The sequence below is a fragment of the Rhinopithecus roxellana genome, chromosome 4 (genome assembly GCF_007565055.1).
Source record: "Rhinopithecus roxellana isolate Shanxi Qingling chromosome 4, ASM756505v1, whole genome shotgun sequence".
Classification (NCBI taxonomy): domain Eukaryota; kingdom Metazoa; phylum Chordata; class Mammalia; order Primates; family Cercopithecidae; genus Rhinopithecus; species Rhinopithecus roxellana.
This window is the reverse complement of record NC_044552.1, coordinates 123983393-123997130: the sequence shown is the minus strand read 5'-3', so window position 1 is coordinate 123997130 and position 13738 is coordinate 123983393.

Here is a 13738-nt window from a genome sequence, read left to right as displayed (position 1 = left end):
AATGTGCAATTAAGTACATTCAATAATTTGAACAACTATACCACAATGTTGAGCATAACTTCTAATTTTTTTCTATGACATATGTTTGCAATTAAGATATTTAATGATACAGCATCTTTTCTTGTTTCCTGGAGTAAATACCCACAAGTCCCAGGACACAGGTTGGGACACTGGTCAAATGTCATATACGTTTTTAGTTGCATTGCTAAATTGTGATAGTTGTTTCAGAAAAATGCAGCATAACCTTTTTTCAAGATGATTCCATTTGTAGTCAAAAAGGAGTGTCACGAAATCATCTTTAGAAGACAGTGGTTCATAAGTCTAGGAATTCATTTTCAAAGCTTCTGTGACATTACACCAGATTTCTCAATATATTTTTCAAGCATCTGGGATAGGGTGGAGGAAACTAATATTCCATCTGGACCTGCACATTTTATTAATTCACTTGGATGTTAGAATTTTTTTTTTTTTTTAATGGCTGGATGCAGTGGCTCATGCCTGTACTCCCAGCACTTTGGGAGGTTGAGGTGGGCAAATCCCTTGAGCCCAGGAGTTTGAGATCAGACTTGGCAACATGGTAAAACCCCATCTCTACAAAAAATACAAAAAATAGCTGAGTGTGGTGGTGCACGCCTGTAGTCCTAGCTACTCAGGAGGATGAGATGGGAGATCAAATGGGAGGATTACTTGAGCCCTGGAGGTTGAGACTGCAGTAAGCCATGATTCCATCACTGTAGTCCAGCTTGGGTGACAGAAGGAGACCCTATCTCAAAATAAAATATGTTTTTTATGTCTTATGGAAGGGATAGAAATAGATGAGATTGGTCAGATCAGATATGGGTGTCCTTCATACTTTATTTCAATTATTTATTTATTTTTGAGATTAGGTTTTGCTTTGTTGCCCAGACTGGAGTACAGTGGTGCAATCATGGTTTACTGCAGCCTCAAACTCCTGGGCTTAGGTGATCCTCCCATCTTGGCCTCCCAAGTCGCTGGGACTACAGGTGTGTACCACCACACTTGGATAATTTTTTGCATTTTTTGTAGAGACAGGGTTTCATCATGTTGTCCAGTCTGGTCTCAAACTCCTGGGTTCAAGCAATCTGCCCGTCTTAGCCTCCCAAAGTGTTAGGATTACAGGTGTGAGCCACTGCACACGGCCCATTACACTAGATAACTGCATCTTTGCTAAAACTTTTTGTGTGTTTTGTGAAGACAAATGCCTTTGTGACAAAGCTCTATAGCATCTGCATTCATGTTCAGGGACTACACTCAGCGAGCTCCTTGCTAATGCGCAGTTTGACCAAAGTTGCCTAGCATATCATATATAAAATCGCCCATTTGACATTTCTGTGGCCTCTCAGATTTTCCCATGTTTCGTGGAGACTGATTTCTAGAGTTCTCCAACAAGATGCCCTTATAGGAGAAGAAGAAATGTTTTCGGCCTAGGGAAACATGTTTAAAAAGGTAACAGAAAAGTAATAGAGCTTAATATAGACATTGATTTATCTTAATGCCAAGGTGAGTCTTAAAGGGAAATTAAGGTGATCAGGTTACTTTAAGATTATTAAGGTTAGAATGGCCAATGGGGGTGTGGGGGGAGAAGAAAATTAATTTGGAAGGAGATTTTAAGAACAAAACAAAAGAAATGTTTTGAAAGATGAATGTCTCAGTCCATTTATGCTGCTATAAAAAATACCTAAGACTGGATAATTTATGAAGAACAGAAACTTATTTCTCACCAGCTGGAGGCTAGAAACTCCATGATTAAGGTGCCAGCAGGTTTGGTGTCTGGAAAGGGTTTGGTCTTTGCTTCCAAGATGGCGCCTTGTTTCTGGATCCTTCAGAAGGGAGGAGCACTGTGTCCTTACATGGTGGAAGGGTTGCAAAGTCAAGAGAGCCTCCCTTCAATCTAAGTCCTTTTATAAAGGTGCTCATCCCATGTATGAATGACCAAGCTCCCAAAGGCCACCTCCTAAAGACCACACCTTTTAATATTTGTGCACTGGGGATTACGTTTCGACATGAATTTTGGAGGGGAGATCATCATTCACAGCAATGGAAATGTATACCACAGTAAAGGCTGTAGCTGCCACGTAGGATGTGATCCAAGTGGGACTAATTTTTGTGAAACACATTAACAATCACTAGGATGAGCAGCATTTATAGTCTCATGAAGGCATGAGGGCAGAACAGCATAGTGATTGAAAACATGAACCTTCAGAGCCAGACTGCCTGAGTTTAAAACTTAACCATGCTTTAGTTAGCTGTGTGACCATGCATAAATTAGTCTTTCTTAGCTTTGGTTTGCAATATGTAAAATAATGATTATAATAATAACTACTTCCCAGGGTTGTTATGAAAATTAAATAAGGCAATGCATAAAAAGTCCTTAGCATGAAGACTGGCCTCTAGCAAGCATGGTGTGAATGTTAGTCATTAAAGGTGATATGTATCATAATGGTAATTGGTAATAATTGCCATAAATAGCACAAGACCAATTACTATAACCGAGAAAAAGTTAAATGTAAAGCAAAATACGAACAAGAGTTAATTTCCATACCTTCTCCCTAAACCCCAAACCTTCAGTAAAATTTAATTTCACACAATAGCTGGGCACTGAAAAATAATGTGAAGAGGCTGTGTTCAGGTTTTGAAGAAAAGTAAACCAGAGAGAACCTGGGGCAGTCATCAGGGGTAAGGAAAAGGCAACAAAACCAATAAGCAATTAAGCGTGAAACAAGAATCCAGAGTAAGAGGTAATAACCACTCTACCAGCGTCCTCCTGGGGAACTGTTGGGCCAAGTGGAGAAAATGCTAGATTCTCAAAACTACCTAGGATAGGGACTCAAGCTATTTTATTCAGATAGCTATAGTAAAAGGTGGTTCCAATGTCCTGGGGAACTTAGGAAGATTTGAGTTATGCATATATAGATATGGATGTGTATGTCTATATAGAAAAAAATTATTGAATGATGTAAACCAAACTGTTAAACAATATTTACTGGAGAGCAGGATAACTGAAAGCTTTCAGTTTTCTACTTTCTATCTTTAAAATAAGCATGGACTATCTTTATAAACATGAAAGCATGAAACATAAAAATCAATGAAGACATTTTTACGATCATGATGTTTATGAATGTAAAAATCATAACCCAGTGATAATTTAGCTGATGGTGTTGTTTATAAGGTATAAACTTTGTCATTCTCACTCCCTCTGCCAGCTGGTCAATAGGAGCATGGAAGCATCCATCATCCCTGCCACATGTTCTAGAAGACTCCTGTGAGAAACAGAGTAATAGCATCTCCTCATTAGCCCCTAGAGTTTGACAACTGCAGAATGAGGAACATAGAGCTGGGCATTTCTTGGTTTGGAGGGAACCAGGTGATTCTCAGTAGAAGTGTCTCTTTCCTGGAGAATTCTTACTGTGAAGGCAATTCAGAATATGCCATCTGATGATCTTCAAAGTTCCACCAACAGCAGTTTCTAGTGCAATTACTTTTACCTTAAATTTGAAAGATTCATAGCCCCAGTTTGTCAAGTCACAAAATGTCAGGCCTTTCCTTCTTATACCTGTCTGGAATTCCCAGGAAATGGAATGTGTTGCCTTCAATGAGCCAGCTCATTGGTCCCTTTGCAACAGCAGGTGCCCTGCCCTCAGAAAAGCCATCTCCACTTGCATCTCTAGCACCTTAAGCACATGCCCATAGGCATGATAGGGGACCCACAGGGTCTTAGTGACTTCAGTGTCATTTCCTGGGTGTCTACTTTCTCACTACAGCTGCCTTCAAGTGCCTGGACTTTAGAAGGTGCTGTTTAACTAAACTAAGAAATGCCCATGACCATGCTGTTAGGGCCTGGCTCATGCTGTCCTAGGGCACCTTTCATGCACTCACTGCAGCTCTTTTCTGAGATCCCATCTGCAATATGCCTCCTGATCCCTAGTGTCGACTGTTCTCTCTGCCAGTTGGAAAAGTTATCTCCTCTCTGTGTCTAATCCTTTCAAAGGTCATTACCACAGCAGAGAAGCAGACCCAGTGGCAATTCTTTTTTTTTTTTTAATTTTTTTTTATTATTATACTTTAAGTTCTAGGGTACATGTGCATAACATGTAGGTTTGTTACATATGTATACTTGTGCCATGTTGGTGTGCTGCACCCATCAACTCGTCAGCACCCATCAATTCATCATTTATATCAGGTATAATTCCCAATGCAATCCCTCCCCCCTCCCCCCTCCCCATGATAGGCCCCGGTGTGTGATGTTCCCCTTTCCAAGTCCAAGTGATCTCATTGTTCAGTTCCCACCTATGAGTGAGAACATGCGGTGTTTGGTTTTCTGTTCTTGTGCTAGTTTGCTAAGAATGATGGTTTCCAGCTGCATCCATGTCCCTACAAAGGATGCAAACTCATCCTTTTTTATGGCTGCATAGTATTCCATGGTGTATATGTGCCACATTTTCTTAATCCAGTCTGTCACTGATGGACATTTGGGTTGATTCCAAGTCTTTGCTATTGTGAATAGTGCCGCAATAAACATACGTGTGCATGTGTCTTTATAGCAGCATGATTTATAATCCTTTGGGTATATACCCAGTAGTGGGATGGCTGGGTCATATGGTACATCTAGTTCTAGATCCTTGAGGAATTGCCATACTGTTTTCCATAATGGTTGAACTAGTTTACAATCCCACCAACAGTGTAAAAGTGTTCCTATTTCTCCACATCCTCTCCAACACCTGTTGTTTCCTGACTTTTTAATGATTGCCATTCTAACTGGTGTGAGATGGTATCTCATTGTGGTTTTGATAATACCATAAAAACCCTAGAAGAAAACCTAGGTAGTACCATTCAGGACATAGGCATGGGCAAGGACTTCATGTCTAAAACACCAAAAGCAACGGCAGCAAAACCAAAATTGACAAATGGGATCTAATTAAACTAAAGAGCTTCTGCACAGCAAAAGAAACTACCATCAGAGTGAACAGGCAACCTACAGAATGGGAGAAAATTTTTGCAATCTACTCATCTGACAAAGGGCTAATATCCAGAATCTACAAAGAACTCAAACAAATATATAAGAAAATAACAAACCACCCCATCAAAAAGTGGGCAAAGGATATGAACAGACATTTCTCAAAAGAAGACATTCATACAGCCAACAGACACATGAAAAAATGCTCATCATCACTCGCCATCAGAGAAATGCAAACCCAGTGGCAATTCTTTCTGCTCTTCTCTTTCCATCCCAGGGCAGCCTCATGTTGTAAAACAAACCACCAAACCACTGTTATCTCCTTATGCTCAATCACTGTTGATGAGTCTAATTGCAGTTCAATTATGACTACGGATTTTTCTCAAAGAGCGCTGTTGTCCCTCCCTGCTATCTGTCTTCCTTCACTTCTACACTCTCCATCCCTCTCACCCTACTCAATCTGGCCACTGGCATATCTCCTTTTAACTAAATCCAAACTCTGAATTGACTGCAAGGTTTTTTGTAGGGATGGCATGCTAATGAGTACATGTGGCTAATTGCCTTCTAACATTCTAAGACAGGGAAGCTTTGAGGCTCTGCTTGGCAATGTATACAAGACACCCTCCAGAGGGATGGCAGCTGTGGTAATGTTACAGGAAAGGGGTCCTGATCCAGACCCCAAGAGAAGGTTCTTGGATCTCATGCAAGAAAGAATTCAGGGCAAATCCGCAGTGCAAAGCAAAGTAAGTTTATTAAGAAAGTGGTGAAAGAACAGCTACTCCATAGACAAAGTAGGGGGTTCCCGAAAGTAAGAGGAGGAACATGTCCACCCTAGGTATAATGTTTGTGTGTGTGTGTGTGTGTGTGTGTGTATGTGTGTGTGTATGTGTGTGTGTGTATATATATATATATGATAAAACAAGATGGTGAGATGTGCTCTGCTACAAGGGTTTGTGATAAAGGTTTAATTTTCTTAATTACTACATTTCACAAGAATAAATATTATCTTTAAAGCAAAGTTAGGAATGCTTTTGTTCTCGAGATATCGGGATATTAGGACACTCCCAAGTCTGAGTCTGTTTAATAAACACCATCAATCTCTTCCCTTAACTGTAAACATCTAGAGGCTAGAAATACCTTTCTTTCTGGGATGCAGCCCAGCAAGTCCCAGCCTCATTTTTCCTGCCATCACTTAAGATGGAGTCACTCTGGTTTGAACGCCTCTGACAGTAAGAGGTGGATTTATAGATTTACCAGGTTGTTAATGAAGCTTAATCTCCAGGGCTTGTCACTTGCACTAGCCTTTTCTAAGACTTGTTGTGTTCTTGGGGGTAATCACAGAAGTACTCACCCCAGCATGCACAGGCAGCATGAAGTACAAAGTATTGCCCGGGCTGGGAGTCACCCTCTGTAATCTGGGCAGTGGTACAGGGACTGCAGTAGAACTAGTAGGCTGTCAACAATACCTCCATTATCAGCTGAGCTCTGAGACACAACCTGAGCTTCAGGACCCAATCTTTGACCTTAAGAGAAAGGAATAAGGACATGCCTCCCTGCTTGTAGGCCACTATGACCAAGGATTAAAGACAATTTTTTGTTCCTCTCACTCCTCTTCTAAGGTACTTCCCAGTAGGAACAGGAGGCAGCAAAGACCTAACAAAAGCAGACCATATGCATAGTAGCAGCCATCAGTGTCCATAAGCCATGATATCAAAGAGCTGGAGTTTTCCCATTTCTTTTCTGAGCACTGCCTGAACCAGAAACTCAGATGTGACATTACCAGTAATGAGTGGTGAAGCTTCAAGAAAGTTTCTGAAGTTTCCCTTTCTATCCATTGTGCTAGAAAGAAAATTGAATTATATTTTCAATCTCTAGAGAAAATGTTATAAAATTTTTCATGAGAAGATAATCAAAGTGTGCAACCCAAAAATGTAGAAAACAATTGTTACAGAGGTGACTGGCAGTTAACTAATAACTTATTTTTGTGGATTTTGTGATGTTTGTGCTATTTGTGTGCTTTTTGAAAAACACTGTATTTTGTGATTTCCTCATTTTAAATACTCATTTTCATAGCTAATTTTGCATTCATAATTTTGTGTTCTTTTTCTTAAACAAGGCCCACCCATCTGGCTCTGGTCTGTCCAACACAAGCTGATGTCTGGCTCCCATTTGGGCTGTTATGTATTAAAGGCTAACTTTTCTGGGACAGATGCAGAAGGCACATCTCATCTTTATGAGGTCCAAGTTAATTAAATCAAATGATCATAAATGTAAAGATTTATATCTGAACTCTCAAGTCGCTTTCGTTGATCTGTGCCAGTTCCTGTGCCAATACTACACTTTCTCAATTGCTGTGGCTTTATAGTAAATTGTGAAATCAAATGTATAAGTCCATCAGTGTCAGTCTTTTTATTCAGAATTATTTTGGCTACTCTATGTCTTCTGCATTTCTACAATCAGGAAGTCAATTTCTACAAAAAATTTCTATTGGGATTTTGATAGAGATTGCATGGAATCTGTAGATCCATTTGGAGATATTTGCCATCTTGACCATATTTAGCTATCAATAAATACCAAATACATCTCCAGGTATTTAGATATCTTTTGATATCTCTCAGCAATATTTTATAGTTTTCAGTGTACAGGCCTTGTCCTCCTTTTGTAAAATTTATTTCTAAAAGTATTACACTTTTTTTATGCTATGAATCAATATTTTTCTTAATTTTCTTAATTTTATTTGTAGAATATTAATAAGAATAAAATTGTATTTGTAGAATGTTCATTGCTGGTGTACAGAAATATAACAGATTTTGTATACTGACCTTGTATCCTACAACTTTGTAAGACTCAGTTAATCTATTTGCTTTTTTGTAGACTTCTTATTCTCTACATAAACAGTCATATCATCTGCAAGTAATGAGTTTTACTTCTTCATTTCCCATCCAGATACCTTTTGTTTTCTTACCTTATTGCAATGGCTATAATCTCAATGACAATGTTAAATAAAAGTAGTAAGAATGAATGTCCTTTTTGTATTCTCAATCTCAGAAGCAAAGCACTTTGTTTTTCACCATTATAGATGATGCTAACTTTGAGTTCTTTGAAGATACCCTTTATCAATCAAGCTGAAAAATTTTTTTTTCTTTCTAGTTTGTTGAGAGTTTTTTTTTTTTTTAATCATGAATGAGCATTGGATTTTGTCAAAAACATTTCTAAATCATGTGGGTTTTTGTTTTATTGCATTAACATAATATATTAATCACTTTCAGATATTAAATCAACCTTGCATCCTAACATGTGTTTGCTTTCTTCTTCTTTTTTTTTTTTTGGAGGCAGAGTCTCACTCTGTCACCCATGCTGAAGTACAGTGGTGCAATTTCAGCTCACTGTAATCTCTGCCTCCTGGGTTCAAGTAATTCTCCTGCCTCAGCCTTCTGAGTAGCTGGGATTACAGGCATGCTCCATCATGCTTGGCTAATTTTTGTATTTTCTGTAGGGAGAAGGTTTCACCATTTTGGCCCAGCTGGTCTCGAACTCCTGACCTCAAGTGATCCACCCACCTCAGCATCCCAAAGTGCTAGGATTACAGGCATGAGCCACCACTTCCAGCTCCTAACATGTGTTTTTAATGTCTACACCTAGTCTTTCCTCATTTTTTTTCCTACTATAACTAATTTTTATGAGCAAATACAGAGCTACATCAACTGGGGATCCTCCAAAATTGACAGTAAGAGACATGCTGTTGCATTTGCAGGCATGCCCACGGTCCAGGTAAGTATGCATAAATATTGTGTTGCCACAGTAATTAAGGGCATTCTTCCCAAGATGATTTGACAACAGCAAATCTGTTATAAGTACCTTCTCTAGAAGTATTTGGCAATGATCCTACCACTTCTCTGAATATTCAGTAGAAATACAGATGAAGTAGGATGGTCTAGTAATTAAAAGTATGATCTCTGCAGACAGGCAGGCTCCCTAGTTCAAATTCTGGCTCTAGCATCTACTTGCTGTGTGACTATGGGTAAGTTAAACTCTTTGAGCCTTAGATTTCTCATCTGTAAAATCCCTCTTTAGTAAAATGGGACCATAAAGGCTACTCCAAAGGGTCGATGGTAAGATTGCCAGTAAATGTAAGTAGAACATACAGCTCAGTACCTGGCATGCAGAGCTCAGCAACAAACAGTAGCAATTACGACTAAGACAGCTTCAACATTCCCCTCAGCTTGACTAAACTTTAGACAGGTTTTATCGTGAGCATAGGCCCCTTTTCTTAGATCATTTACTTTAGAAAACTTGCAATTATAATTTCTTTGTCTATCTCTTTGTAAAATAAATCTTCTACAACCCAGGAGGATCTTTCTCCAAAGCCTAAGAACCATGCCTTTGAAATGTAATCATCAAGAAAAATTGCACCTCTATTCCTTTGTATCTGTGGGAAAGGAGAAGCCTAACTTCAGTAGGTGCCAATTAGCAAGCACAGATAGCCTGACCCCATTTACCAACCGCATCCCTAGTGTCTTTCGGTACTAACTCACCTCAATTCTTAAAATTCTCCTATCTTTTGTTTCAGTGTGATTGAGTTCAATTTCTCCCCCGTTGCAATAGTCTTGATCTCTTTTGCAATAGTCTTGAATAAAGTCTTCCTTCCCTGTCTGACTCATCCCGTGTAACTTTTCTTATATTATAATGGTTATTACACGCAGAAAGAAGCATGGGTTCTCCTTCTGGTTGTTTCATTTGTGTAACTTTAGTCAATATCCACTGCAGAGAATTTCAATAAATTTTGAAATTTATGGGTTCTCTTTGTGGGTTAAAAGGGAAGGGCATAGGGGGGCCAAATAAGAAGCACTATGGTTCAATTATAGTGTTCTCATTTCTTCTGAAATCCTCTAGTTGAGTATTGTAATTTAAATGGAACAACTTATCTCCCTAAAAGACCGATTTTGAAAGACTATTTTCCTTTCCCTGTTAACTGCTCCCAACCCAACAACCATCGTCATTTTTAAAAGAATTCTAAGGGCAAAGAAACTAAGAATCTAAGAGAATGTAATACAATTCATGACCCAAAGAAAAGCAGCACATATTAAATTGCGACTTAAATGCTATTCAAAACATAAAATTGTGCCATTGTAGTACGTGTGTGCCTGCGTGTCTGTGAGTGCCTTTATTTCTCAATGATGAATTATGTTTCAATGAAAAAGAACAATGACTTCCAAGTAATAGTATCATTATATAAGAGACAATTATGCCACTAAATTTAGATAATTTAGAAATAGTCTTAAGGAGAGAAACAAAAATTAGAGAAAAAGTATGGAAATATAAAGTAAGGAACTGAGATGTATTGTTTTTCTCAATGAAGATAATATTTACTTTTGCTTTAAGATCTAGATATGACAAATGTTTTCTGGTTAACAATTTATCCAAAAAGAAAAAAGAATGTCAACTTTTTTTTCTCTCTATTCCAGAGAGCTCCAGAAGGTTTTTAGGTTTAAAAAAGAAAACAAAAAACAATAATAATACTCAAATGTCATATCAGAATTCTTAGGCAAGAGCTGTTGGTCTTTTAATTTGTTCTTAATACCATGATCAAAGGAAAAAAGGGAAAATTTTACAAATCATTAACAGCTTTGAGGATGAAGGAAGAGCAGATTTTCAAGCATTCTTCTTTATTTAGTCAGAAATGACAGGCTCAACCTCAGCCTACTTCTCTGAGGCACATTCCTACCAACTCTTGCATATTAAATTTTGCCAGAGCAATGGGCCTGGCATGGCCTTTAGAATCACAGTGAATCACAGTGACCCTTACCCAACTGAATGTCTCCTCCAATCATGTTTAATGTACAAATATTCTACAGTGCCAAGATTAAGACTTGCATTGCTTTTTTAAAATCCACATTACCTTGTCATTGTGTAAGACAAAGGTATATTTAGGACTGAAAGGTGCTTCTTATTAGACCTATTCAGGAAGAAAATAAGTCTAGAGGAGCCAAACTCAAAACATACTCTTCACCATACATAATCAAATTCCTCTCAGAAATAATGTTCTTCTTCTCCATCTATACTTTGGAAAATTACATGAAAATCAGTAGGTACCTGTAATGCAATCAGTGCTGAATTAATACTCAACAAACCGAGTCTTTGAGGGCACCAGCAAAACAGAGGAATCAGGAATGACTAAGAAAAGTTTAACTTTCATGAATTTATGTAGCGTCTTGAAATAAAATGTAAAAATGAAGCCATTTTCATTTCAGTATTCATGAGTTTTATAACATTTTTAAGAAGTAAATTTTCTTTTGAAGATTTTATACATTACACATGGGGTTATTACAATCTCTTCAGTGTTCAAGGTTTCTAAAATTCTCAATTCAGCCCTGGATACAAAAACTCTAAACACAGAGGGTTAAGGTATTAAAGATGAAAGCTAGTACCCTTACAACTATTTATATTGCAAAAGCTTTGCCCTCCTGCAAGAACATGCAGTTTCCCAAACAGTAACCTCTCTTTACAAGGTTATGCTTATTAGCTGGGATTTGAAGCTCAATGGAAACACTGTTCATCCATGGTTCAATTCAGATTGTAATTTCTTTTTAAACTACCTGACCCTTATAATCATATGGTGAGTTGGTCTGATCATTCATCTTCTCGAGGCCAAGTACTTGGTCTGAACACAGAGTCACTTGTGTTTCTGAAGCCTCTCTGCATCAAGATGATTGGGGTGAAAAACTGTCAATTGAAAAAAGTTTGAAAGAAACCTTTTATACAATGTTTTCATTGTCTTGTTCTTTTTCTGGAACTACAATTTCTGATTGGGAAAACGAAAGTCTTCCTAGATACAAGAATGAGGTTTTAAGAGATAATCTTTGTTTCTAATTAAGTGTGGAAGCTATCAACTATTCCATTGTCCCCAGTGTCAGAATATGCTGAATAAGATTTTGCTTTTTCTCAGGGTCTAGCATTTATTAAGCACTCAGCAAATACTTACTGAATGAATGAATGACTCTGCCCAAGCTCGTGTCTTTGTCTCGAAGCTGTATCTTCCGTCACACTATTAAAATGTTTTTTATGAACATGAGCATCTGGCTTCACATACAGAGCAGCACATTCCACATGTTGCCCTAACTGGATCACCAATTGGAGGAAAGTAAGTCACAAGCTGATTGCTTAAACTGGGTTTTTCCCCATCTCTGAACCAATCTCTGAGGCAAAAGGAATGCTATTAGGCTGACTGATTTATATAAAGCAGTGCCTATCGTTTCTGCATTAGGATGGAGTCAATTCCATCCAAAGCCAATAGTACAGACAACACTCTAAAGGAAGGCCTAGGAGCCATGAGTAACTGCCGAGGGTACCACAGATGCTGGGTTAGACAAGCAAGAAATAGTGACGATGTGACTTCTGTTTTTGTGATGGCTCAGTGGAAAACTGATACATATAACCAGTGTGTTAGAAATAATTCCACATCTCCTAAGATTTAAAGAAAATCTTTACATTGGTTAAAAAGATACTAATAAGTTTTTGGTTTTAACATTTGATACCAGGCTTTTGTTTTTAAGTAAAAAACTCTTAAGATGCAGTTTACTGTGCAGTGGAAAGAGTGTTAGGACTCACTAGACATTGATTAGCTGACTGACCTAGAGTGTTTATCAGTCAACAAAACTATTTCCAGAGAGGTTTTAAAGAAAACAGTTGACTTTATGTAGACTATGGTTAATATCTTTTGCAGATTTTCTAAGAAATATTTCCCTATCAGAAGTCCCCAAAACATTCCTTTATCATTTTCCTTCTAAATCTTTTATACATGCTTAAGGAAAATGTGCATGCTCTAATTTGGGGGAACATTGATCCTTTTTAGGTATTAATTGAATCAACTTTGGTTACCATGTTGTTCTATTTATTTTTTGCTGCTTGAGCTAAAAATTGAGTGACTTCAAATACAATAGTTCCATTTTGCTCTATACAATTTTTACTTTAATAATTTTGTTTAGAACTGTTATACCTACTTCAGTTGAAATTTCTATTATTTTTGAGAGTCTCCTTATCCCTATTAATGCTTTTCACTTTAATATTTGTAAGGCTAATATTGATATAGCTATCCTAACCAGGTATATTTGCTTGTTTTATTTTCCCTAATTCTACTTTTTGTCTTTTTCTCTGTCCTTGTACTGGCTTTTGTAAATTGTATATATTGAACAAAGTAGACTTTTAAAATTAATCTGGTGAGATAGGCAATTTATATTTATTGTAACCATTTGTTATATACTATGCCATTTCTTTGCTTTTTCTATGCTTTTTCTTCCTTTCTTGCATTTTTGTGGTCTATCAGAGTTGGGATTTCTAAAATGTTTTTCCCTTATTTCGAAATGTTTTCTCTCTACTGGTTTGAAAGTTATATTGCATTGCTATTCTTTAATGGTTATCTGAAAATTTCCTGTTAAGTACTTAGATTAACAAAGTCTAAAGTCATTCATTATCTTAACTTCCACCCTAAAGAGTATCCGGATCTTGGAGCACTCACACTAACTTCTAAGTGCTCCCGGACACTTTCCCCACATATACATTTTCTGAATTATGTAAAATGTTGCTAGTATTTTAATTATGCTCTTTTTTACTCCACAGAGTAACTACTTAATATAGACAGTATTTATTTACATTTCTCATGATTATTGATTTTTTAGCTCACCATACCTTCTTGCATCTCAGATTTTCCTCCTAGTCATTTTGCTCTACTCTAAAATTCATCCTTATTCTTAAGTGAAAGTCCAT